Genomic DNA, 26,443 nt, shown 5'->3' on the forward strand with positions numbered 1-26,443 from the left:
AAAATTTTTGGAAGCAAATGTTATATCAAAAGGATTGATGAAAACCTTGGCAAGTTTGAACCTAGAGCAAATGAAGGCATCCTCCTTGGTTACTCTCCCCACAAAAAAGGATATAAGTGTTACAATAAAAGACTTGGAAAAATTGTTGAAAGTATTGATGTAGTGATTGATGAAGAAGGAAATATTCCTAGGCAGGTAAAATCCGAAGATTTCGAAGATGATGAAGACTATCCTTCAACATCAAATCAGATTTATGATGAAGAAGAAACCTCTGAGGCACCAGAAGAACAGATAAGGGTAGAAAAAAAGACTCCATCTAGGTACGTTAAGAAGAATCATCCAAAAACTCAGATTTTGGGACAGAAAGAGGCAGGGGTACAAACAAGAAGAACTATTTCAGAAGCTTCAAGCTATCTAGCATTGCTTTCCTCCACTGAACCATGAAATGTAAGTGAAGCATGGAAAGATGAATGCTGGGTCAAGGCCATGAATGAAGAACTTGAGCAGATTGAAAAGACTAATACTTGGGAGTTGGTTCCTAGACCAAATGATAAGAATGTCATAGGGACAAAATAGATATTCAAAAACAAGATGAATGAAAATGGAGATGTTATTAGAAATAAGGCCAGACTTGTTTGTAAAGGGTATGCTCAACAAGAAGGCATAGACTTTGTTACGCAGTAATTTGTCACTGTCTCCCTGTCAGTCTCTCTACTGTGTCTGGGTTTCCAAATAATCAAGCCCATGCTCTCTGAATTGGCCAAATAACCCACTTTGCCAAATTTTTTTCTATCAGCGCTACTTTTGTCCGAATAACCGCGCTGATGGGCACTCCATAACAGACCAAATGCGATGCCAGCGCGGTAGTACACCTGTTTTCCGCGCTGATCGAATTTCATGAGCCAGCGCATCTGTTATTCATATCTGATCGCGCTGACATGGCCTTCTTTGTTATTCAACTACGATGTCAGCGCTCCAGTGCAGTTATGGACCCGCGCTGATCCTGTTTGGGCGAATTCGTTTTAACAGCCAACCTTCCAGATGACTCTAGACCTGGTTGTTGGCCTTGTGGGTATCGCCCTCCCTTCTATGGCATGTTTGTTCGTCATTTGAGCCACTTTCCTTGGAGATAAGCTTATCCTCCCACCATTTGTGGAGACTCCTTCTCCTATTTATACCTCTACCATTGCCATGAGCAGCTAGTTAGCTAGTTGGAGTTTGGAATAGTTTTGGATAGTGTGGAATTCATAGTGCTTGGATTGCTGCTGTTAGTAGGTAGATGGTGTGACAAGTGTGGTTTTGTTAGAGGAAGCTCAAGGAAGGTTGTGAGTATTGCTTGTGTGAGAGAGAGCTTTTTGTATTGGGAGAACTTACCTCCAAGGGTGAATGCTTAAGAGACTTGCTGGCTAGACCCTCAAGAGAAGGACTCAGCGTCAAAACATTGGTTGTACCTTTCTCTGTTATTGATTTAATAATAGATGACTACTGTTATGATTCCATTCTCATTTGTCTTGCAATGGTTAATGTGAATTACATCCTTTCTGACTGATGTATAATTGATTTTATTAGATTTCACGCTTGTGTTTGTCTGTCTCTTCGTGTGTGCAGGTATCTATTCACGGAGATCGTGGAAGATCGTGACCGGCCAGAGCGAAGGAGTGAGAGCGGCATCTCTTCATCAAACAATAGCGTTGGAATCCAAGTAGGTGTTCTTTACCTCTTCTTTAATTGCAATTAGGAACTTGCACAGTAGCATTGATTGATTGTTGCTAGTCCCATTCTGGGCTAGTAGGGATCGCCTCTATCCGTAGAGGGGATTTGCCTCTCCAACAATTTGGCGACTCCGCTGGGGAGTTCAGCCTTTTGTCTCTTGTGTCCATTCTTGTGTTTGAATTTGATTGTTCTCTCTTTTCAAGATTTGGGGATTGATTCTCTGCTTGTAGACTTCCTGGGTCCATCTGGGAAGTGTCTTAATTGTTAAAGGGTTTCTACCTTTGGTTTGGGAGCTTTTGCTTTGATTCTACTCGTTTTTTACCCTCAGCGCGGTTTAATTCAAAACAGACGTGCTGACGTCGCATACCTGCTTCTTTGTTTTCCCTGTCATCGCTCCTGTACGATTAACAGTCGCGCTGACCTCGTTTTTGAGACAGCGCGCTTTATCCATGTGCTTCCGCGCTGACGACGCAAAGTTGCTACAAGCCTTCTCTTGTCAGCGCCGAGTTGCTGAAGGCCACCCGCGCTGATCCTGTAGAGTTCATTTTTGTCCAAATTAGCCTCCTGAACCTGTTGCTTTGACTTTCCCCTCTTCTCTCCACTTGGTCTATGACTTGTTTTTCATTACCTGAACTCTGAGCTACTTGTTTGCGAAGTCTTGTTCCACAGGGTTTCGTTTTTGCTCATTTTTCGGTTTTGCAAATACCTTCCTCTTTGCTTTCGCTGCTTGGTTTGTATTTCGGCCATCACTTTTACAGTTGCTGGATTGTGTTGAATCTCTAATTGACTGGTTGTAACTCTCATCCTCCGGGTGTTTGCTCTTCTCCATTGATTTCGCACTCTAGCCCTAGGGCATCTAGTGGCCGTGTGTGTGTCAAGCCTTCCGTAGGGATCTTGTTCTCTTGTTTGACCAGCCAACTTCAGATTCGTTTTTACACTTGCTCAGTGATTGTTGAAGTGTTTTTGGTTGTGTATCCGAGCAGTTTGTGCTTCTTCCTTGTTGGAATTCCTGTTTGTCTTGCCGAGCTTAGATCACATAGCTCGTGCGGAACTTGGTTTTTCCTTTTGATTTGGAGATCTTTTTTGGATGTTTTGGGAACTTTGTGTGCTTTCATTAAGTGATTTGCTTGGTGTTCCTGTTCCTCAAAATTCATTTGGATGCTTTGTGCCATTGAAAGAAAATCAAACTAGTAGCTTTGCTTTCGAGAATTGAAAAGGAAAAGAACATTTCATTGATTCGCATTTTCAAAAGAAAAGTTTCCTTTCCTTGCTTTTAGCTGCATTAGGTTGTTTGATTGCTCGTGTTCATTTTGTTTGATCAAAAAATTCTTTACCTTCTCATAGCTAGAATTCATCGAACAAAATGGTATTCTTTGGCATGTAGTTTGCATCTAGGTAATTGTGAGAGAACACACGATAGGACCTGAAATCGAAACTTAATTCAAGATCAACCATAAAATGAACTGAATTAACCTAAAAACGCATTGGAACTAAACGAAAATATCTAGAGGTCTAGGTTAGAGACGTGTTCCGGCGTCTTTAAACATAGTCACTGTTGTTTCACATTATGGTTGGGTGATTCCTCCTTCTGTGACTCGATAGTGGTCTAACACGGACTGTGCTCCCACGTACCGTCGCGTATATAGGGAGACCCCACTAGGCTTTTATCCTTTATCCATAGGAAGTCGAGTCTGCCGCCTTGTGAACCGTAACGCACCGAACACAGCATTCGGGAAGATTGACTGCAGTACGGAAAGTCCTTGGTTCTCATACGATTGCCAAGGTGTATAAGCGGTTTTACGGATTGCCTAGTAAACCTTTTGCCTAGAAGTCTCCAGAGTAGTCACTTTTGATCCTTTTCGGACTCCCTAAATGAAAAGGTGCCCGTGAGCATCTTGTCACTTCGTGCTCATTAAATATTCGAAGGAGACTAGAGTCATCTTTTGTCCTTTTCTTGACTCTTAAAACATGAAAAGGTCAAGTTGTGTCTGTGCGTCTTAAAATTCATTTGGCTACGATAACATTCCCTGGTTAGATCTCGTGTGCGTTAGTTTGAGTAGGTTTCTTTTCATCTGCGATGGCAGCTTTTCCGGGGTTCACTAACCCAGGTTCCCCTCCTGATGGGAATCCAGGTCACTTCCCTCCTCTTGGGAATGTTGGTGCTCCGTATATGGCAACGTTGTCCCTGCCAGGGTTAACTGTTGGGTTGCCTGTTTGGTTGTTTTCAACCTCTTTGGTCCCTACCGTATCGGCTGTTGGTCCATCAGTCCCTCCACCTGAACAACATCATGTTGATCCTAAGGTGGATCTCTCCCCTTCGACGCCTTCTTCTACGTCTTCCTCTTGTACTTCGCCTGGTGAAACTCTCGATGCGAGTACCCAGGTGGCTAAGAAGAAGAAGAGGAGGACCAAGAAGAAGAAGTCCCCTAAGGGAGAGCGTACACGCGCTGTCCCCTCCTCAAATCCAGTTAACCCCTCCACTACATCTGAGATAGGGCCACCTTCTGCTCCTCCGCGGAAGGTTAAGTTTCCTTGTCGATTATGCAAGGAGGACCACCTTCTTCGCGATTGTCCTGGCATTCCCCGGGTATTAGAAGTCTGGTCTCACGATCCGGCCCGCCTCTCATCGCCCACTGAAGATCATAGCGATGCTACCTCATCAGTTGGGAAGGGTAAGGAGAAAGGGAAGATTCGAATCCCCTGTAAACTTTGTGAAGGCAATCATCCCCTTCACCTTTGTCCGCTCATGGATGAAGCCTCCGTTGTCTTGGAAAGTCTTACAGCTCCTTTAAACCAATTTCCCGCTGGTTATCAACGTCTTTCTACAACTGTAGATCGCGCCCCTGTTGACAAAGAGATTGCTTCAGATTCCTCTCTTGTCCAGGCTCCTCTTCCCGAACCTGGCTGTCCCCAGCCTGTTCCAGACCCGCCGTTGGTCGGAAAGAGTGTTGATTCGAGTTCCCCCCCTCTCGAGCACTCTATTTCGGAAGAGCAAAATTCTCATGTTCTTCTCGTCTCGGAAAATCCTCCGGAGCCTGATAATGGTGTTCCCACCCCAACCTCTCCCGAGGATTCAGAGTCGGTTCTTTCCGAGCAGGGGGGCAACCATATGGTTCCCCCACCAAGTAATTCAGTCATCTCCTTTGATTGGAGTCGTTTGACCGCCCCTCCCCTTCCGTCCCATGTGCCTTTCTGGGTCACTGCCTATGCTTGCAATAAGGCGCTGCCTGGCACTGTGTTAGACGAAGGAGCATCGGTTAGTCTTATGCCCGTTACTACTTGGCGAGCTTTGGGTTCCCCATCGCTTGTACCTGTCGCACCGCATCTCACCGCGTTTGACGGAGGAACGAGTCAGCCATTAGGGATCCTTCCAAAGTTTCCTATTACTTTGGGGGGCAAGACTGTCTATATAGACATCTCAGTTACCCAAGGTTCTTTAGACTTCAGTCTTCTCCTTGGTCGTGATTATGTGTATGCCATGGGGGCCCTTGTTTCTTCACTTTTCCGTGTGGTTTGTTTTCCACACGATGGAAGAATCGTGACGTTCGATCAATTATCGTTCGTTCGTCCACAAGCCCCTCCGGCACACTCGTCCTTCCCTCCTGGCTTTCATCCACAAGTTGCATCTGCCTCGCCGCAAATCAACTACGTGGCCACCTACCCCGTGCCCGTACCCAGTGATGACACCATTGTGCATAGTGTCCTGGGGGCATTAGGTCCTGATTTCCAAGATGTAGGCCTTCCCTCCAGAGCCGCTTTCTTGGGGGCCTCCACTTCCCATTCATTATGATGAAGTCTGGATGGAGCATATTTCTTTTCCGGTGTCAAGTTCCTTAAAAAATGAAACTGGGTCTGGTCGGAGCATAGTTCGCTTTCCTGTGTCAAGCTCCTTAAAAAATGCAACTAGGTGTTCGAGCATAGTTCCTGATCTTGTGTCAAGCTCGTTAAAACATGAAACAAGGGTTATGAGGATAGTTCTTTTACTGTGTCAACCTCATTAAAAAAATGAAACAACTCCCTTTTCAGATCGAGTCTTTGATTAAGATCTCGTAAAATCCCAGTCGAGTCTTTCCAAGATCTCGAAAGTGAACCTTCATTCCATCCACTTTGTCGAATGCAATGAAGCTTGGGGGGCATGTACCTCGATTTGCATTATTATGCTGGGGGCATGCGAACTTATAACAAGCATAGTTTTTCGTTTCAAGCTTGTGTAAACATGAAACCGAATCCAAGCAAAGTTCTCCACGGTTCAAGCTTGTGTAAAAATGAACCCATACCCGATTTACATCTCGTGATTGCCATTTTTATCCGCTGAATTCTGCTAGATGAGCCTTGGTTGTTTCATTCCATTTTTACCATCTCTTTGGCCGATCATATGCTCTCACTTGGTTGTTTATCCTTTCCTGAGGAACCGCAGCGATGAGTGGTTTTATTAGCCAGCCTCTTAACCATTACATGTTTTGAACAGTTCCACCATTACCGGAACCAGTTGCTACCCTTTATACCACTCGTTCCTCTAGGACGAGTCTCCTTTAAGCTCTTTTCTGACTCGTAAAATGTGAAAATATTGCCGAGTATTTTTCCCTTTTTGACTTGTTAAAGAGAATAAAAATGGAGGTCTGCTTTCAGCTCTTTTCTGACCGTTTAAAGATGAAAAGATTGCCGAGTCCCCCTCTCGACTCATTAAAAAAATGAGAGGCGGTCGCCTTTAAAGCTTTTTTTTCGACTGTTTAAACTCAAAAAGATTGCCGGGTTTTTGTCGTTTCGAACTCGTTATTTGGCTCCAAAACGACGTACTTCTGACCGCTTTTCTACTTTTTCGGGTCGAAGTCACTACTTATGAAAAGTACTCCTCGATCATAATGGTCGGGCGGTTCTTTCGAGCATTGTTTTATACTTTTTCGGTTTTGAGAGACACAACTTTACGAAAAAGGACCCCCCTGGAGTTTTCTTTTCCGTTGTCTTTTCAGACTCTCTAAACAGGAAAAGACGCCGAGTTCTTCCTTTGTCAGGCTCGTTAAAACTTAATGACATCGGACACCGTCGAAATGATGCTTTCCAAGCATATGCTATCCCCGTCAAGCTTGTCACCCAAAAATAATCGGGGTACCTGCCAGAAATGGTGGGGAAAATGGAACTGTAATAATTGTCGTGTCGGCAGTATGTCGCTTTTGAACATGGCACTAGTCTGCATTCGTGTTTGTTGTTGGGAAAAGTATCCAATACGGAATGACCCTATCCCACTCTAAGGGTGATAGTACCTCAGCAACAATCGAAGCAAAGCTATCTAAGATTTCTTCTTTATGAAAGTAGAATAGGGGAGAAAGAGATCCACTAACCGATGTCTTTCGCTAATGGTTAATCCAATCTTCTCTCCTTGCTGCTTGCTCCCAGCTCCTTGCTCTTTCACTGGCCCAGCTACACCAAGATCCTGCAAAATGGCAAGAGAGGGAAACTACAAGAAGCATACATTCATAATTGATTCAAGGATTAGAATAAATCAAATACACAAGTATAACAATACACCATTGAGACACATGCATATAGAAGAACCTCAAATGCTTTATTAATGGAAGAAGTAAAGTTCAGGAAGTGATACAACCATAAAAGGCCCAATCCAGCATCACCTCCCAGCAGAAATAAATCTCCTCTTCACCTCCTTCAAAGAAAATCACCCAATAGTTCTAAACTCAAACCAACAGCACTTCCTTACATTCACCAGATTCCCGCCTCCCTAGACCTCATGAGAGAGCTCTATATATAGGAGTTTTGGAGAAAGGATGAGTCAGCTTGAGAGCTGACTAGTGTCCTCTCTCACTTCAGTTATTCTTCAGTTCTTGAGTCCACTTGGAGGTTCTTGCTTCCACTTGGAGATCTAGACCCTCTTACTCATCACCAGTCGAATTCCTTGATCCAAGTGTCATTTTGGAAGCTTCCTGGGCATTGACACCTTGAGGAATGACTGTGCCACATGTCCCAACTCGCCCAGCGCAGGTAGCCTTCTTTGCAGTTGACATTCAGTGTAGGTAGACAGTGGAGCAGTTGACATTCAGCGCAGATGCTCAGTGGAGCAGTTGACACGATCCAGAATTGCCTTGTTTTTGAGTGTTTTCAGGTGGAGAACTTTTATCCAGTGCTGTGGTTTGCTGACCTTGTTCCTCCAGGGGTAGGAACAACATGTTTAGGGACTTTGGATCCCTTAGATTATGGACATTTCATGCTTCATGCTGTAAGGCACAAAAATGTCTATAACAGTTGCCCCCTAAAGTATGAGGTCGTTTATCGGGTGAAATGCTTTATCAGGAGGATCCGAAGTTCACTCAATCACTGAGAGGTGACCTGTAATAAAAATACAATACAATACATTATGATTCATTCTGCTTTCATGATCTTGCTAAGGCGGGCATTCCCATGCTCAGCTTTATAAATTCATTTTGGTACATAGAACAGACGATCGTCTGATGGTAGACTGATAATTCTCTGCTGAAATTATCATCCTTTGAGTAGGATGATCATCTGCTTCAATGATGTACATGTCAAATGTCTTTATATTTCCTGAATATATATCGCAACCCAGATGGATGAAACTAGATCTGGGGTCTTCAAACTCATTCGATCTTCACTCTAAGTACAAGTTGATCCATGTGAGAATTGCGCTGAAGTTGAACATGGAAAGACATCGCTTGATTACCAGTCAATGATGTAAACCATTAACAAGCGTGAGAGGAATCACCGATAATGATAATGACCCTCAAGGTACTGCAGTACAATTTACGTGGTGTGAATAAAGGACTTGGCGTCGAACACCACGCAAAATCTTTCGGTCGAAGGTCATTGATGTATACCTGTCGCCGGAAGTGAGAAACTTGCCATTGCGGCATGCAAGATTCAAAGTACTGAAGGGGGTTGTTCCTAGATCAACTTCTTGGATAATGAGCTGAAGTCAACAAGAAGTGATCCGTCAAAGGAGGGCCTTAATGAATCCCACATCAGTGACACGGAACAGAGCTAATGATTTTAGTGGAGGTGAAAACAATCTGTGACATATGATTCAGGGTGGCGATCATGGATGGATGAAGGATAATGTATGGCAGTGGATGGGACACGGTTGACTCTTTCTGAATGACATCTCTTTAACATATAACGACACTGATGCGATGGATCGGTAGCATTACCCTAAATACGGATGGTTTGGCGAGACCATGGTGATGAGACCGGTGAATGAAACAACCCAACCCGATGTGATACGGAGGAAAAGTGTCATGTTCAAGAGCGACTTGCTACCATTAAAGCTTTGAGGTTCTCCCAATTTTTCCCCAGTCATTTCTGACCAGTACCTCTTTATTTTTGTCAAGCTTGAGGAGGATAACATATGCTTGTTCTATAACCTGCCCTTCGGGCAAGCCCATCGCTATGTTTTAACGAGCCTAGTGATAGGGAAACTTGTTCTCGTCTAAAGACAAGTTTGTCGCTATTTAATCATTTTAACGAGTCTAACGACAAGGAAAACTCGGTCCTTTTCATTTTTAGAGAGTCTGAAAAGGTACAGAAAGTTAACTCCAAAATTCCTTTTTCGTCATCTAATCCCTTAAGTCCGAAAAAGTATAAAACAATACAGAAGGGATGAGTTTTCGATAACTTTAATGAGCCGAATAAAACAAGCGCTCGACCTTTTTGTGCAATAATCCCTCAGGTCCAAAAAGATTAAAATCTAGAGGAGGGATAGCTCTTCCGGTCCTTTTAACGAGCTGGAAGGCCAAAACTCGGCAATCTTTTCATATTTTACGAGTCAGTTGAAAAGAGCTCAAAGAAGACTCGTCTTTTGAGGAACGAGTGATAAACAGGGATAGCAGCAGATTCCAGGTACAGGTTGGAATTTTCCAATCACGGCAGTGTCACAAGGATGGCTAGGTGAAATCACTCTTTGCAGCTGTTCCTGAAAATGGGTAAACAATCATATGGAGGTGAACGATTGGCCAAATGACGGTGGAGGTGGCGGGTGAAAACACGACCAAGGCTTTTTATGGCTGATAAATTTACGATCACAGAGGTTATTTACCGGAATAGGTTCATTTTTTATTTAAAAATGAGCTTGAACTCTGGGGGAAACATTGCTCACTGCTTTTATTTATTTTTTAACTAGCATGAAGACCGCGTTAAAACTGCTCGGATCTTGCGTTTATTTTTTAACGAGCATGAACTTTATGCTAAAACTGCTCGATTTACCAGTCATAAGATAAGAAATGTCCCCTGTGAGATCTCTATTTTTTAAGGAGTTTCATCTTCACTAAGCTTTACTCCATATCCTTTCTTTATGCAAGTTCGGAAACGACTAATCCAAAAAACAGATAAATAACCGCTCTTTGCTTGCACTCCAAAAGGTTTGCATGCCCCCAGGTATAAAATACAATTTCAAGGCTGCCCCTCCTCTTTCCCACCTCTGTTTTTCTTTGGGTGTTCATAGCTACTTGTCGTCTTTCCAGTCTAATGTTAACGATACTTGTCTTCTCGTCAGCCCAATTTTTAACAGATCTTTCGCAAGATCGCAAGAGAACAGCTACTTGCGACAAGAGAGCAGCTACTTGTGACAAGAGAAGAACACTACTCAAAGATAAAACATTGGTGTTATGAGGGAGGCTTGCCTCTTTCTGGTTACCCAAAGATTGTTTCGTTAATCTTTCCAAAAAAACATTTCCTCGGCACTGTCTACCGAAATAGACAAGGGTGAATGACTCTTGTCAAACACGTAACTTTGACAAAAGAATCCTATCCTAGAACAACCCCTCTTCCATCCACGGACGGGGTACGGACTAGTCATATTCTCTCGCGGAAATTCTACCTTATACCCAAGGTTTTCTCTGCCCGAAGTAGACCAGGATGCATGCCCCCTGGGTTCCAGTCCCATCTTTCCGAATCACTCGCACTCATCGGGAAGAAGGACTGGGGGTGGAGACATTTCTTGATTGAATAGACCATTCAGGGTTGGTATGTGACTATTTGCGATGCGTGATCCCGGAAATGAAAGTTGGTCTACGAGCTTGACCATTCTTCCTTCGTGTGGAAAACACATTACTCTAAAGAGTGAGGAGACTATTGCTCCCATGCAATATATATAGTCTCGTCCAAGGAGTAGGTTATAATCCAAGGGTCCTTGAACAACCATCACGTTCATTTGAATGGTCTTCCCTTTCAATGTAACAGGCACATTGGGGAGGATCCCTAATGGTCGACTGGTTCCTTTATCGAAACCTGAGAGATTTCTTATCTCAGGCAAAAGCGCCGGGGAACCCAGTGCTTTCCAAGCAATAGAGGAAAGGATACTCATAGATGCCCCTTCATCAATGATAGTGCCAGCCATTACCATTCTGTATATTTGGACCATGATTCTGAATGGTATACTGGCTGGCAACCGGGGTCTGCCTAGTTGGTTCCAATCAAAGAACACAACCAGGTTGCTTGGTGGTGGGACCGAATACACGGTCGAATATGACCCTGACGATGTTCCTTCCTGCGATAAAGGAATGGGCGCATTGCCCTGATGCTCATCAGAGTCTATGTTGATGAAAAGAATCTGGATGGTGTCATCCTTATTCTCTTCAGTGAGGGTGTCATTTGAAGATGAATCTTCAGTGACGGTGTCATTTGACGATGAAACTTCTAAAGGAAGAACCGGGTCAATTGCCGTTTCGACCTTTGGACTTTCGTCCGGTCTGGATTCAGCAGGTTCATTTTCAATGACTGACGTTTCAGCTGACCACTTGAGCGAGCCAGTTGTATTCTCAACCAACGAAGGACTTGGCACGAGTTTTTTGTATCCAGGAGGAAGTCTCAACGGTGAAACCGGACGATCTTCCAAAACTCTCTTCGCTTCGTCTAAGAAGGGACAACGGTGGATGGCGTGATCGCCTTCACACAGTCTGCAGGGGGATCTTGCTCCCCCTCTTTGTCTTGAACCTTCACTTTCACTGGTTGACGGTAAGCATTCAACATGGCTATCAGAGGTTGATGCTCCCGAATTGTGCAAACGAGGGGACCAGTCCCTTAGTATCCGAGGAATACAGGGACAATCTCTATGGAAGTGGTCTCCTTTACATATGACACATGGCGATTTGGGCCCGGTCTGTGCTATGTGTGGATTTTCGTTAGACGTCTTTTGCTTGCCCCCTGTCGCTTTAGGCTCCTTCTTCTTCTTTTCTCTCTTCTTCTTCTCCTTCTTCTCCATGGGAGCTTGGCTTTTGCCGGCTCTACCTTGCGAAGATGAAGGATCGGATGAAGAGTTATAAGAAGTAGAAGGCTGGTGGGCAGCTCTAGACTGATCTAACTGTTGACTCGACTGTTCAGGAACCATGGTGTTCTGAACTACATTGGTTGAGAATAGCCATATTGGCCGCCCAATTGTCAGTCCTGGAAGCGACAATGTGGCCATGTGGGGCGCACCAACTTCTCCCCAAGAGGAGAAAGGACTAGGATTTCCATCATGTGGAATTCCTTGGTTGGGGCGTTCCATGTTCTCAACCTACAGATCAATGCAGGAATAGGAGGTGATTATGTTCCGTTTAAAATAAATTTTATAACGACGCTTTAGACACAACTTGCTTTTTCACTTTTTAAGAGTCGAGAAAAAGCTAAAAATGACTCTAGTCTCCTTCGATGTTTTAACGAGCCCAAAGTGACAAATGCTCGGATGGACTTTTTCAGTTATAGAGTTTGAAAAAGGCCAAAAGAAACTACTCTGGAGTTCTAGGCAGAGGGTGTGCCAAACTTTTCGCAAAACCACAGAATACGTTTTACGGTACGAGTGGTCGATCTTCGTGAATGCTGTGTTCACTGCATTGTGATCAGTAGGGCGGCCGACACGGCTTCCTATGGATAAAGGCTTTGTTCCTATAGGGGTCTCCCAATATATACGCGACGGTACATGGGAGCACAAGTCTGTATTGATACTTATCGCTTCACCGTGGAGGAATCACCCAACCACTCAACGCTAAGATATCATGTTTAACGACGCCGGAACACGTCTCTAGCTTAGACCTCTATGTGTTTGCGTTATGTTTCAATGCGTTGTTATGTAAATTAAATTCATTTTAAGTTGATCTTGTTTAGCAGTTTTCCTTTATGGATCACCACGAGATGTATAATACAACTTCCTAAATGCAGTCTAAGATGATAAGCAAGCTTTTCAATCTTTCAACTTTGAAAATCTTAACTATTGAGGGAAAAGAAAGACATGATATTTTCACACAGATCATAGAGCACACACTAATGCACTTTTCCCTAAATCAACATACAAGCTGTCAAAATGCACATGCAAAATGCAGGTATTTCTTTTCTCTTTCTTAATGTTGATGTACTACAAAAAGAAAGCTGTTGTATAACTTTGAATTCAATTTCAAGTGAAAGCAAACAAGCTTTGTCCAAAATCAAAAGACACCTTAAGATTTACTTGTTTCGACACTAGAAATACATAAATTCAAACCATATGACGAAAGCAAAAGCTCAATCAGCTATGAACAACAAACAAACTAACTCTTAAGATCAAAACGACACTTATCACAGGTCTAGATCTAAGAGGCCACAACAAGACTAGTTCACTTTTCGTTATGGGAAACTGCAAATGATATAAGAAATAAACAAAGAACAAATACAGTTTCTTTATACAACCGAGGTGGAATAGTGGTAAGGAAAGGTGGTTTCAGATAGGTACATTGACTGATAACAGGCTGCAAAAACAAGGATGAAAACAGGGCAATGAACAGCAGGGAACCCTAGTTGCACAAGGAAAAACTGGTTCAGCGCAGGTAGTACACTGTCAGTTTGACATTCAGCGCAGGTAGCCCCTTCGGGACCTGCGATGAAATGCAGACTGCCTTCACAGTGCCTGCAATGAAGAGAGAAACTCTCGTTTCTCTTGGTTTCCGGGTTACAGATTGCTCAAAAATCCACAGTTTTTGGCCAAATCAAAAGCTATCAATCAAGTACACACTAAAGGATGAAAAGGAGGATGAAAAGCTATCACTAAGAGCTGTTCAAAGTCCTTGTGGATCAGCTCTTCAAATCATAAACATGCCCAGAAACTGAGCTAGAGTAGCTGCCCTCTACTTTGCATTTGAGAGATCCAAATGCAGTTCGATTCGGTACTCCCTGTGTTTATGAAATGAATAGCAAAAAACACAAACAACCAACAAGATACAATCCCCAGTGGAGTCGCCAATTTGTTGTTGGGAAAAGTATCCAATACGGAATGACCCTATCCCACTCTAAGGGTGATAGTACCTCAGCAACAATTGAAGCAAAGGTATCTAAGATTTCTTCTTTATGAAAGTAGAATAGGGGAGAAAGAGATCCACTAACCGATGTCTTTCGCTAATGGTTGATCCAATCTTCTCTCCTTGCTGCTTGCTCCCAGCTCCTTGCTCTTTCACTGGCCCAGCTACACCAAGATCCTGCAAAATGGCAAGAGAGGGAAACTACAAGAAGCATACATTCATAATTGATTCAAGGATTAGAATAAATCAAATACACAAGTATAACAATACACCATTGAGACACATGCATATAGAAGAACCTCAAATGCTTTATTAATGGAAGAAGTAAAGTTCAGGAAGTGATACAACCATAAAAGGCCCAATCCAGCATCACCTCCCAGCAGAAAGAAATCTCCTCTTCACCTCCTTCAAAGCAAATCACCCAATAGTTCTAAACTCAAACCAACAGCACTTCCTTACATTCACCAGATTCCCGCCTCCCTAGACCTCATGAGAGAGCTCTATATATAGGAGTTTTGGAGAAAGGATGAGTCAGCTTGAGAGCTGACTAGTGTCCTCTCTCACTTCAGTTATTCTTCAGTTCTTGAGTCCACTTGGAGGTTCTTGCTTCCACTTGGAGATCTAGACCCTCTTACTCATCACCAGTCGAATTCCTTGATCCAAGTGTCATTTTGGAAGCTTCCTGGGCATTGACACCTTGAGGAATGACTGTGCCACATGTCCCAACTCACCCAGCGCAGGTAGCCTTCTTTGCAGTTGACATTCAGTGCAGGTAGATAGTGGAGCAGTTGACATTCAGCGCAGATGCTCAGTGGAGCAGTTGACATGATCCAGAATTGCCTTGTTTTTGAGTGTTTTCAGGTGGAGAACTTTTATCCAGTGCTGTGGTTTGCTGACCTTGTTCCTCCAGGGGTAGGAACAACATGTTTAGGGACTTTGGATCCCTTAGATTATGGACATTTCATGCTTCATGCTGTAAGGCACAAAAATGTCTATAACAGTGTCTGGGTGGGGATATCTCATCTCGTTTCACATTAGCCTCCATGGGTTTGGGTTACCCTGTTTTGACCTCTCATCTGCTCATTGCCCTGTCACCATGACCTCTGCTCATTTGATGTCAAATACTGCCAAATCCACCGTTGTGCCACCGATATGTTCAAGAGAAGTTGACCTTTGCATTAGTACAACCTTCCCTTATATCTCACACAAACTATTTTACCTCTGTCTCGTGTCGATGATGTGGGAAACATTATGGCCCACCTTCGATCAAGGTCACTTCCTGTCGACTTCAGCTCATTATCCAGGAAGGCGACTTAGAGACTCCCTTCAGGTGCCTTGGAGCCTGCATGCCTTAATGGCAGGTTCTTCATGTTTGACGTGAGGTTTACATTATTGGCCTCCGATCGAATGATTCCATGGGTGTTCGACACCAGCTCATTGATTCACACGCCGCGGATTGTACCTATAGTACCTTGAGGACCATTGTCATTATTGGTGGTACCTCTCGCGTCTGTTAACAGTTCTCATCATTGGCTGGTAATCAGACGATGTTCATGCATGTTCGACTTCAACTCGTGTATTCACATGCTTGGACTTGTACTTTGTTCGGGTCGGGACGGAGCGCAAGACCCTGGATCCCTGTCTGTTATGGTCCAGGTTGCAATTTTGTGGATGATCATTACATGACTCATTGATGGATGGCTGCGCCCATACCTGAGTCTTCATGGATGGCTGCGACCATACCTTATTATCATCATGGTCTTCTTAGTTGGATGGCCGCGTCCATACCACAGACCTTCTTCACATGTCTTTTGGATGGCTGCGCCCATGACTGCATGTACTTGATTATCAGAGATATTCGGTCCTTCCTGGTGGTGTTCCAGTTCAGCGAGTTTTGTAAAGCATTTCACCCCTCCCACTCTCTCGGGTCTCACGCTTTAGGGGGAAATCTGTTACGCAGTAATTTGTCACTGTCTCCCTGTCAGTCTCTCTACTGTGTCTGGGTTTCCAAATAATCAAGCCCATGCTCTCTGAATTGGCGAAATAACCCACTTTGCCAAAGTTTTTTCTATCAACGCTACTTTTGTTCGAATAACCGCGCTGATGGGCGCTCCATAACAGACCAAATGCGCTGCCAGCGCGGAAGTACACTTGTTTTCCGCGCTGATCGAATTTCATGAGCCAGCGCATCTGTTATTCATATCTGATCGCGTTGACATGGCCTTATTTGTTATTCAGCTGCGATGTCAGCGCTCCGGTGCAGTTATGGACCCGCGCTGATCCTGTTTGGGCGAATTCGTTTTAACAGCCAACCTTCCAGATGACTCCAGACCTGGTTGTTGGCCTTGTGGGTATCGCCCTCCCTTCTATGGCATGTCTGTTCGTCATTTGAGCCACTTTCCTTGGAGATAAGCTTATCCTCCCACCATTTGTGGAGACTCCTTCTCCTATTTATATCTCTACCATTGCCATGAGCAGCTAGTTAGCTAGTTGGAGTTTGGAATAGTTTTGGATAGTGTGGAATTCATAGTGCTTGGATTGCTGCTGTTAGTAGGTAGATGGTGTGACAAGTGTGGTTTTGTTAGAGGAAGCTCAAGGAAGGTTGTGAGTATTTCTTGTGTGAGAGAGAGCTTTTTGTATTGGGAGAACTTACCTCCAAGGGTGAATGCTTAAGAGACTTGCTGGCTGGACCCTCAAGAGAAGGACTCAGCGTCAGAACATTGGTTGTACCTTTCTCTGTTATTGATTTAATAATAGATGACTACTGTTATGGTTCCATTCTCATTTGTCTTGCAATGGTTAATGTGAATTACATCCTTTTTAACTGATGTATAATTTCTTTTATTAGATTTCACGCTTGTGTTTGTCTGTCTCTTCGTGTGTGCAGGTATCTATTCACGGAGATCGTGGAAGGTCGTGACCGGCCAGAGCGAAGGAGTGAGAGCGGCATCTCTTCATCAAACAATAGCGTTGGAATCCAAGTAGGTGTTCTTTACCTCTTCTTTAATTGCAATTAGGAACTTGCACAGTAGCATTGATTGATTGTTGCTAGTCCCATTCTGGGCTAGTAGGGATCGCCTCTATCCGTAGAGGGGATTTGCCTCTCCAACAGAATATGAAGAAAATTTTGCACCGGTTGCTAGACTTGAGGCCATAAGAATGTTCCTTGCTCTTTATAGCTCTTAGAAGTTCAAAGTATTTCAAATGGATGTGAAATCTACCTTTTTAAATGGAGACATAGAAGAAGAAGTGTATATTGAGCAACCAGATGGATTCATCCTTGGAAATGATCCAAAACTTGTATGCAGACTTAAGAAGGCACTTTATGGTCTTAAACAAGGTCCAAGGGCTTGGTATTATCATCTGGAAAAATACCTCCATCAACAAGGTTTTTCAAAAGGATCAACCCATAGCAATCTATATGTAAAAATTGATAATGATAAATTGCTAATACTTGTCGTGTATGTTGATGATATCATCTTTGGTAGAAATGAAGAAGCCATGAGTCAAAATTTTGCTTTGATGATGCAAAAAGAATTTGAAATGTCCTTGCTTGGTGAGCTGACATATTTTCTTGGTTTACAAGTCCAACAAAATAAAGGCGGTATCTTTTTGTCACAAACCAAGTACCGCAAAGAGATCTTGAAGAAATATGGCATGGAAGATTCAAAACCAGTATGTACCCCTATGGTAACAGGATGCAGCCTCAGCGCCAATGATGATTCAACAATAGTACGTCAACCAACCTATAGATCCATGATTGGTAGTCTGCTCTATCTGACAGGTACCCGACCAGACATCATGCATGCAGTGGGAATAGTTAGAATATTCCAGGCAAATCCGAAAGAAGCACACCTTCAGGCGGTTAAAAGAATTTTCAAATATCTTCAAGGGACAAAAAACTATGGCTTATGGTATCCTAGAGATACAAATCTCACACTTCATGCATATACAGATGCAGATTGGGCAGGAAGCGTGGATGATAGAAAAAGCACTAGTGGTGGTGCATTCTTTATGGGTTCCAGATTAGTATCTTGGTTTAGCAAGAAACAAAGTTCAATTGCTTTATCTACAACTGAAGCGGAATATGTGGTTGCTGCATCTTGCTGCACACAACTCCTTTGGATGATCCAAATTTTGCAAGATTTTCAAATCACTTGTACTCCACCTATCTCCATTTTATGTGATAATACAAGTGCAATCAACATTTCAAAAAATCTAGTCATACATTCAAAAACCAAGCACATACCTATCAAATGTCATTTTCTCCAAGAACAAGCGCTTGAACAAAAGGTCAAATTGGAGTATGTTTCCTCCAAGGAACAGGTGGATGATATACTCACCAAACCACTGCCCAGGTAGACATTTGAATACCTTAGACAGAAACTGGGAGTAGTTGATGCATCATCTTGCTATTGAAACTTGTCTGTTTCAGAGAAAAGTGGTTGTACACGATTTTAATGAGGAGAATCCATGTACATACACTGATTTATGTGGATACAGTTGCGTATATGTTGGTTTGAAGACAAACAGTGGGCCAGGCTCATGATGAAAGGAGTCTGATATGGGTCTGACAGAGACCATCTGGCACAGGTTCAGGGGTAGCATACATATTCTTTTAATAATGCATTGTTGCCATTATCCTAGAAGATCTTGGTCCAAGTTCACAGTGTTTTGGTTTCAGGGGGAACAAGTGCAGAAGGAGAACATGGTTGCTGGTCTGAATGATGATTGACAGATGCTGCTGATGATAGTTGTTGATAACCATCATAGGCTGGTTGTAGATATTTCGTCTCTATGTCATGTATTTCTTTTCTGATCAAGGTCATGTAACGGCCTACTTTCATTTCCCCACTATGCCTGGGGTGGATAATGTAATGTTCTTATTTTATCTTGTGTAAACTTATCCCCACTTGGTTGGGTGGATGATTGAATCCCCACTTGGTTGGGAGATCAATGTATGTATGAGTCTTTCGTGGTAGGAAGGTCATTTATGATGTATAAAGTTATGTATCTTCTTGTAGAACATCTGCTTGCAGACCTTGCCTACAGTCAGGGGGAGCATGGACAGCACAACAAAACAGAGATTTCAGCATGAACTCAGGGGGAGAATACCCTTTGCCCTTGATGTCAAAGGGGGAGAATGACTTTGAGTGACTTGGGGTTGCCATCAAGTCCAAAAGGGGAGATTGTTGGCATTATGACATAGGTTTGGCACTATGACATAGGTGTTGTCCTTGATGGCAACTCACTCAGATGGTAGATCACTATTCAGGCTCTCAGAATGAAAGAAAAAGAGGTATACGCAGGTTTCCTTTGACTAAGTCGCGTATACACGCGGGATTGTCGACCAAAAGTCACGTATGCGTATACACACACTTTCATGGATGGAAAAGCGTGTACATGTGGGAAAAATTATTTTTGGTCCATGGTATTTAGTCCTTGGTATTTGGACCTATGGTTTTGGACCATGGTATCTCGTCTGAAGTGTTGAACCTAGGTGTTACACTAAAATTTGTCACCATGACTATTTGCAGTTAGTATGGCTCCATCAAATGTCATACTATCCTCCTTGGCAAGTCTCATACCTCTGCTCTTCATGTCAAACTCCAAGAAATAGAGAAAGTCTTTAAAAATCTATATATCTTTGGGTACGCAGTTTCTCTTAGCCTTACCTACGTGTACGAACCCCAAGTTCAAAATACCTGCGTACTTGTATGCTCTGTCTGTAAAGGGGAGGGTGCGTACTCCTGTAAAGGTCAAAAGGCGCAAGTTTCACTCCAAAAAAGTTACTTGTGGTCATTTCTAGAGCATTCTAGAAGCTTGTTTGACGTTTATTGAGCGCCTCCAGATGGTTCATGTATCCCTATGAAAGAGGAACTTATCCCATCAAGAGGGGAGATATCCCATTAAAAGAGGGGCTTATCCCATTGATGGTGGACCTGATTAACTTCCTCTAGAGCACTATAAATACAGGCATTGGGCCAGAAGGAGGGGAGGTTGAAAGCTGAACATTCCTAAGGGTAGATGCTGCTGGAATTAGGACTCCCTTATAGAGCTTGAGAGGAGAGATTCCCATCCTTTCCTAGCCTTATTTGGAAGTGGGTGAGTTGATCAAAGTAAAGGAAAACTCTTGCTGGACCCTAGGAGGGACCTGCACAACACCAAGGCTCAAGTTGTAATGGTTTCTTTTGTTTCCACTTAATGCAAATAAACTCATTTTTCTCAACAGATTGTTATTCATGATTTGTTTCATATACTCCTTGGTCTGTATGATGAATATGTGTTATTTTATAAGTTTATCAGGTGCTATGTAATTTTTTGGGCTTGTTAGTGAATGCAGGTTTCGAAGAGAAAGAGGAGCTCATCCGGATCGGCGAGGCTGGACTACTACAAAGCGTTGGACTAAAGGTATGTTATAAACACCTGTTTACTTGTATTCTAAATGCATATTTAGAGAAAGGTAGGGTATACTTGTCTTGTTTGTCACTAGAAAACCTTAGCTTCTAGGGAGGTCGCTTTTGTCCGCAAAATTGACTCTTTCCGCATGACAAAATGGCGACTCCGCTGGGGATTTCCCGCGTGCTATCGGGTTGTAGACTGTTCCCCCAGGTATATTTGTTGCTGTTGGTAACCTTAGTGACCATTATCTTTAAGATTCTACCGAGGTGACGGTGGAGGGAAGATCCCACTGTACCTGGAGCAGACGTCGGCTAGACTCACTTGGATTTTCCGGGGGGTTCACTTCACTCGAGACGGTTAAAGTGGAGGAACTTGTGCCGGTCTATTCATTAAGCAGGTTGCCGGGGTAACTGTTCCACCCACCACTTCTGTACTGAATTCGGCGATGTTGGGCTTCATCACCAACTAGTGTTTTCGGTCCGGAAGGCTACTGTCTGTGTATGGTTTGATGCCCTAGATTCTTTAGGCGTGTGATTCGAATTTGTTTGGTTCTTTAGAGACTTTAGGCGGTTTGCTTTGAGATTTTACTTTGTTTGCGTGTGCAGTAGTTAAATGTTTTTAACTGTGGCTGAATTACCAAGACAGTCCCGTAGACTTCGAGGTGAGTCTCCTGAGATTGTTACCGTGGCCGATTTGTTGAGGAAGTCCCGTAGACTTCGGGGCGAACCTCTTGAAGACGTCCTGGGTCATTACGAAGGTTTGAAAGTCCTTGTAACTCCTAGTGGCAGTAAAGTAGGTTCACCTGAAGAAGGAGAGTCGTTGTTGGTAGTCCATCCAGATTACCAAGGTCTAGAAATAGGTTATAATCCTGAAGCTGTTGCAGTTTCTGAGCTTGCTGGTAGTTTTTCATCTACTAGTGATATAGGCGAAGAACCTGAAATATCTGAACCTGTTACTCCAACTTCTAGTGCTCTTGATTCACCTAGGGTAGAAAGAGTCATCACCGAAAATCCTCCTGCTGGTTTAATAGCTATTGAAGAACTTGCTCCAGAAGAATAATTTGGCGTTTATATTCTTGAAGATCAACCTACTATTGATCTAAGGGAGCGTGAATCCATCTTTTACAGTCCTCCTAGAAGCACTACTTGGTATCTTTCGTTAACTAATTATTTAGACAACTCAGGGTCAAGTTTTTCTCCACCTTGTACTCCTTATCCACCTGGAGGTATTTATACTCCTGTAAATATGTCTGGTCAGTCGTCCATGTTCACTCAATCTCCTGAATATTTCTTGTACGGCGGTCCTTCTGTTCCCTCTGGGTATCAGTCACTTTCTGGTACTTTTGCGGGAGCATCTCCTCAACCCATTGAACATGGGTTATTAGCTGGAAACAATGGTAATAAACCATTGGGTGTAGGAGACATTTACATGATGTCAGGTTCAGTTCCCGGTTCTCAACCTCAAGGTGGCCAGTTACCGCCTGGGGGGCAGCCTCAATTAACGCCTGGGGGGCAACCTCAAGGTACACAAATTGTGTCTGGGGGACAACCTCAAGGACAATATGTACCCATAGTACAATACATTCCTCAAGGTCAACCCCAGCCTCAATATGTACCCCAAGGTCAACCTCAGTATCAATTTATAGCTCAAGGTCAACCCCAGTATCAGTACTTACCTCAAGGGTATCTACCTCAAGGTCAGTACTCGAATCAAGGTTATCAACCACCCCAAGGTCAATCTTATGTTCAAGGTACGGGAACTGTACCTTTCAATTATCAATCCTACCCTCAATCCGGTTATGGATCTCAATATCTTCAACTTGTCATGGGTCAATACCCCGGAATGAACATAGTGTGGGATCCATCGCAAGTTCAACAGGTGTTGCAGCCAAGCGTACAGTTGTCATCCCAAACTGGACAACCTTTAGTTTCTAGTCTACCCCAACAACCAGTCCAGTCTAATGTTCAAACTTCTGTACCTTCGGTAGTTACTCAGTCGCCCATTGCACCTAGTACTCCATCTCAAACGACTGCTACAACTACCGCAACATCTGTTCCTTCCACCACACTTACTTCTGGAGTATCGACAGCTCCGGTTTCTACTGTCTCTGCAACTACTCCTCAGACATCTTTACCATTGTCTGGATCCACGATTCAAACTACGGTTCAGATGCCTGTAGGACAGCCTGGTTTAAGTACGGTTGTCACTAGTCAACCACAATTCGCTTATCAACCGTATCAGGGACAGTACGAATACGGGCCTGCTGTCCAACAGCCAGTTTACCAGTATCAACCGTATCCTAGGTACACTTATCAACAACCTCAGCAACCCCAGTACGGTCCAGTTAATCCTGGTTTTCCATGAGGATACAATATCCCGAATGCGATACCTATTCCAAGTTATCCTGGATATCCTCCTCCTGGTACTGGTCTTGTGACCCAAAGTTTTAGGGATCCTAATCGGCAATTACCGTTTATCGCAACTTTGGATTTACCAGACTTGTCGCGCCTAACGAATGATCCAATAAATTATATTCCGTTTTGGCCGCCAATGCCAAATAAGTTGCCCAGTGACATTCCCAAGTTCGAGGGTAAGTCTGGAGAGGATCCGTCAAATCATGTGATGACTTACCACCTCTGGTGTGCTTCAAATTCCATCTCGGATGATTCGATCCGCTTACGTCTTTTCCAGCGTACACTCATTGGTCTCGCGGCCAAGTGGTACATTGAGTTACCACGGGCCTCTTTTTATAATTTTAGTCAGTTAGCTACCTCGTTCCTAACTCATTTTCAGTTGCCGGTCAGATATGATAATGGCACGGAGCTACTAACTTCATTAAAACAGTCGACGTCCACTTATATTTCCGATCACATACATGAATGGAGACGTCAAAGGCGATTAGTGAAAGTTTTTATCCCGGACCAAATCTTAGCTGAATGGTTTGTTAAATCATTGTTACCGAAGATTACTGAAGACGTAGCTAAGGCTGGAGTAGTTACTGAGGAGCAAGTGATTGCTCAAGCGCAGTACCTTGACTTAGTTTACACTCAGTCATGTACGTTACATGAAAAGATCCCAGATCTTCCAAAGTCAAATCAAATCGCTGCTGCTCCTTCGGGATCTCAAGCTGCTGATGGCATGATTGGTACAATGAATAGTAAAAGAAAGAAGAAGTCTTCAAAAAATTCTTCGCCCATTATAACCTTACCAAACTCCCCGACAGGAGAATCTTCTCCTCAAGTTTCCATTGATATTCACGCTGTAGACTCATCTACGGCTAAATCAAAGAACGGTGGGAAGAAGAAAGGGAAGAAGAAGAATAAAGCAGATAAGACTCCAAAGGAGAAAACAGAAAAGTCGGAAACCAATGACGAAAAGCGCAAACCTCGATATCCTTGTCTTATTTGTGAAGAGGATCATTTTACAAGAGATTGCCCTCATCGGGCCGAGGTTGTGAAAATTGTCAAGGGTTCCCCAACTCCTGCTGTTTTGAAAGATCCATTTCCAAAGCAGGAGAGTAAGATGATAGGTTCTTCCTCGAGTGCCAGTGAAGAACCCATATTGATGATGTCTCATGTAAGGATTGCGACTCGATCGCCAGATTATGGTAGTAAAAGTCCTGTTGATGGATCGAAAGAAGCAGAATCTTCTCATTCAAATCCATCAACCTCAGCTCCTGGTTCCGATCCACTACAGATCAAGAAACCTAACCCTGACTTAGTAATCAAACCGCCCGCCAAGGGTGTACTTCGAAGGTCTGCTTTCAATCCACATGCGAGAGCGGCCCAGAATTACAACATTGTTGAGGATTTAGCTGTTTCACCCTCAGCAATGTCGGCTTTAGAAGTGCTGCAATCATGCCCAGCACAGCGAAAATTACTTTTGTCGGCTATAGGAGCTGTTGATGTTCAGGACCCGAACCTAATAATCTTTGATCTAGAAAATAGTACACCGCGTTTGCCTCATCAGATGGCTTTCCAGATCCCATTGATAGTCAAAAACAGGCCTATTCATCGGATTGTAATTGATGAGGGAGCTTCCACGTGTATTATGTCGATACAGTGTTGGAGATCGCTTGGTTCTCCTTCACTAAATCAATCCCCGACAATTCTTAAGGCCTTTGATGGCCGTGGGTTCCATCCATTTGGCATTCTATAGGATTTTCCTATAGGGGTTGAAGGAAAAACCGTTAGTCTAGATGTGGAGGTGGTTGATGCCCCTCTAGACTACAACCTTCTTTTGGGTCGAAGTTGGTCTTATGCTATGACAGCGGTCGTTTCATCGGTCTTCAAAGTAATAAAATTTCCTCATAATGGCAAGATCGTAACCATAGACCAGTTGGCTTACTTTTCATCCGACCCAACCTCTTCAGAGAGTATCCATCATGTCGGTAAAACGACTATCCCTTACAAGGATGTTGGCGTAGGATTAGTTAAAGATGTCGGTTTACTGGGAGCTTTTCCTTTTCCTCCAATCAACGCCGTGTCTTCATTTGCATCTATTCATATGATTACTTCAGACACCATTGTTTATGACGATCCTTGGATCATTCCTTCTGAATCTGAGATAGACTCATTTGGTGACGCAATGCCTTTGAGTCCATATGAAATTGCCTATGAGGCCGTGCAGTCTCTTACCGACCCGAGTTCAACCAAAATTGACCAAATGAATGTGGTCAGTGAGGAATCACTTTTCACCTCAACCTCGGAGTTAATAACGTTTCCCGAAGTTGTGTCATCTGACGAACAACTTTGTGAAGTCCTGTGCATAGACGATTTACCATGGGAAGATCTCCATCATAGATCTTCGTTCTTACCTGAGGATGATCGTTTTGAAAACGATTTCTCATCAATCTTTACAGCTGAATATGTCAAAGAAGCTCAGAGTCCAATGAAACATCCTGATTCAGAGCTGAATTTGGGAAACATTTCTCGCACTATTCCCATTGACATTTCAGTCAAGCCCGGAATTGTTGAGCACATTCATATAGGTGCCTCGTGTTCAGATAACGAAATTCAGACATACAAGGCCCTATTTGAAGAATTCTGCGACGTGTTTGCCTGGTCTTACAAGGAAATGCCAGGAATTGATCCCACCATTGTTGTCCATGAGATCAAGACTTACCCGAATGCTAAACCCGTCTGGCAACGTTTGTGTCAGATTCACCCACGAAAAGCGGCTGCCATTAAAGCAGAAGTTGAGAAGCTGTTGAAAGCAGGTTTCATTTATCCGATCCCGTTAACGGATTGGGTATCGAATATTGTTCCGGTTAACAAAAAACAGGGAACAATAAGAATATGCATCGACTATAGGGATATCAATCGTGATTGTCCCAAGGACAACTATCCAACACCCTATATCGATCAAATAATTGATGATTGTGCCGGCAGTGAAATATTTTCCTTTATGGATGGTTTTTCCGGTTACAACCAAATCAATATTCTACCTGCTGATCAACCAAAAACGACTTTCATTTGTCCATGGGGGACATTTTCTTATTGCAAATTACCTTTTGGACTTAAGAATGCCGGAGCCACTTTTCAAAGGGCGATGTCTTATGCATTTCATGACATCAAACACATTGTGCAACCTTATCTCGATGATTTGCCCGCTCACTCCTTACATCGAGCTGATCACCTTGTCCATTTACGAGCAATTTTTATGAGGTGTCGGCATTCTCGTATACGGTTGAACCCACACAAATGTGTCTTTTGTATAGAAGTGGGACGGTTGCTGGGATTTGTTGTTTCAAAAGCCGGCATCCGCGTTGATCCCTCGAAGGTAGAAGCTATCATCAAATTGCCTCCTCCTTTGAGTCTTCGCGAACTCCAAAGTTTGCAGGGGAAAGCAAACTTTTTACGCCGATTCATTCCCAACTACAACCATGATTACGTTTTGTACCTCACCGCCGCTCATTCCACCATTGGAATGGTCTTAGTCCAGGAAGACAAATTCGAAACGGAACATGTGATCTATTACCTTAGTCGGACCTTAAATCCCACTGAGCTCAAATATTCACATGTGGAGAAATTGGCCTTGGCAGCCGTTCAAGCTGTCCAACG

This window comes from Pinus tabuliformis, chromosome Q, assembly GCF_031772625.1.
Source record: "Pinus tabuliformis cultivar Carrire ecotype Pingquan chromosome Q, CPIR1, whole genome shotgun sequence".
NCBI classification, from domain to species: domain Eukaryota; kingdom Viridiplantae; phylum Streptophyta; class Pinopsida; order Pinales; family Pinaceae; genus Pinus; species Pinus tabuliformis.